Consider the following 2,352-nt stretch of genomic DNA (forward strand, 5'->3'; position numbering starts at 1 on the left):
CATTCTCTTCTGGCTTGCAAGATTCCTGCTGAGAAGTGCACTGTTAGTCTGATGGTGTTTCCTTTATAGGTAACTAGATGCTTTTCTCTTACTGATTTTAGAATTCTTTCCTTCGCATTGACTTTAGACAGTCTGATGACAATATGACATAGGGAAGTCGATATTTCAGTGTATTTTCCTGGGCTTCCTGTATCTGGATGTCTAAATCTCTTCCTCAATTATTTCTTTAAATAGGTTTTCTAAAGTTTTTGCTTTTTCTTCTTCCTTGGGAATACTGATGACTCATAAGTTCGATTACTTTCTTGAAGGCTTTGTTCATTCTATTTTATTCTGTTTTCTGTATTTTTGTGTGACTAAATAAATTCAAAAGACTTTGAGTTCTGAAATTCTTTCTTCTGCTTGGTGTAGTCTGTTGAAGTATTTTATAATTCCTTTAATGAATTTTTTATTTCCAGAAGTTCTGTTTGGTTTTTCTTTTTAAGATATCTAGCTCTTTGGTTAATTTTTCATTCATATCCTGAATTGATTTTCTGATTTTTAGATTTCTCTTTCATCTCATTGAGTTTCTTTAAAATCAATAATTTGAATTCTTTATCTGGAATTTCGAATATTTCTTTTTGGTTAGAATCTATTGCTAGAGAATTACTGTATTCTTTTGGAGGTGTTATAGTACCTTTTTCATACATCTTGTATTATTCCGATTTCTTTGGATCTGGAGAAACAATTTCTTCTTATTTTTGAATTTACTTTCATTGGGGGCAGGAATTGTTTTTCTTGAGAATGTGACTGTGATGTACATCGAATAGGGCCACTTAGCTTCATTTTTGAGTGACTACGACTGCATGATTTCCTTGGTTGTAAATAACCTCACTGTGGTGGCTTTCTCAAATGCCATTTGTAGTAGCAGTGTACTGGGCAGGTGAATGAGATCATGTCCTTCTGAGTAGCTAGGGTAGTGTGGGCAATGGGGCAGCAGAAGTCATGACAAGCTCTCTTGTTCTGGCATTGTGCGCTTGTGTCAGTAGATATTGTTGAATGGGCTATGTGGGTCAACCTCCAGTCCAGTAGGTGGTGCTTGAAGAAGCCAGCTGCGGTGGTAGCAGTAGGGTTTATCCAAGCCTCTGTTAACAGAAGTGCTAAGGAACCTAAAGCCTTAAGGCTAAATGTGGCCTTCTAGGTCCTTAAATGTGGTCTTTTCACTGAATCCAAATTTTACAGAACAGATCCTTTTATTAAAAGTGGTGCAGCAGAGAAAGATGAAGCTTTTTTTTGCCTCATTTGGTGCTTAAAAAAAAAATCTTGAAATCAGAAAGCTTCAGGTTCCCCACCCCTGGAAGCCACTGGGCAAGCTTGCACTTTGGCTTCTCAATGGCGGGTGCAATCACCAGCCATGAAGGGGATTGGAGGTCAGTCCTTAGGCTCCTAGAGAAATGCCCAGGTAAGGAGTGGAGCACCTGCTGCTGTGTCAGGATCTCAGCACAAGAGGAGGAGAGTGATCCCGTGCCATAGCCAAGAGAGTGGGAGTGGGATCTGTCTCTCCCTCGTGCCCCTGACCCGGTGGGGCTTAGCCACCGATTTGATTTCGCCCTCTGTGTTGCTGCCCCAGTCTGTAAAACTCACTGCCTGGGTCAAAACCATGCTTTCCAGGCAAATCTTCTTTTGCTTTGGTCCTGTGAAGGGGGAAGCCCCATTCTAGTGTTCTAGTGCCTGTGGCAAGAGCCCACATTTCACTTATTTCTCAGTTTTGGCTATGGTAGCCTCTCCCCTGCTTGAGACCCAGATCTCCAATCCCCAGCCCAAGTCTCTCTAATGCCAACAGCAGCTGCTGCTGCCACCAGCTTGCAAGATCCTGCACAGCTTGATATGAACTAGGATTGAGAGTGGCATCCTCCTCCTGGTAGCCAGGTCTGAGAAAGTGGGTGAGATACTTCACAGAGTCATTTATTCTCACAGTCTCCTGGCTGCTCTTCAAGTTAGTTCCAGGGCTTAGGAAGGTCACAGTGTTCTCCTATGGCCTGCGTTGCATGATTCCCTAGTGGGAGGATGGATTGCAGAGAGACATTCACTCTTCCTCTTCCATATTCGAGATTCACTCATGGTTTTCAGTCAGACCCCACCACACAGCCTGCCTGCTTACCTTTCTTTTCCAGTAGCTGAAATTTTCTTTCACTTTTCTGTTGAACTCTCATGTTCCTTCTCGGATAAAGGTTCAAAGTGTGAATCTCTACACAGTATTTTCCTTCTTCCATGTGAGTTGAGGCATGCCATTTTGGAAAAAATAGATAAAAATATAAAACAAAACAAGTAAAAAATCTGACAATTCTAAATTCAAATTGGAAATAGTAATATGAA

General features: G+C 41.3%; 1 protein-coding gene across 1 annotated transcript in view; it reads left to right on the forward strand.

Annotated features, from left to right (window-relative positions):
* FAM98B (family with sequence similarity 98, member B) overlaps window positions 1-2,352 on the forward strand; it is an 89,721-nt gene that overhangs the window by 38,024 nt on the left and 49,345 nt on the right. The gene's annotated exons all lie outside the window — the stretch shown is intronic.

The sequence above is a fragment of the Propithecus coquereli genome, unplaced genomic scaffold, assembly GCF_000956105.1.
Source record: "Propithecus coquereli isolate 6110/MARCELLA unplaced genomic scaffold, Pcoq_1.0 Scaffold3, whole genome shotgun sequence".
Classification (NCBI taxonomy): Eukaryota; Metazoa; Chordata; class Mammalia; order Primates; family Indriidae; genus Propithecus; species Propithecus coquereli.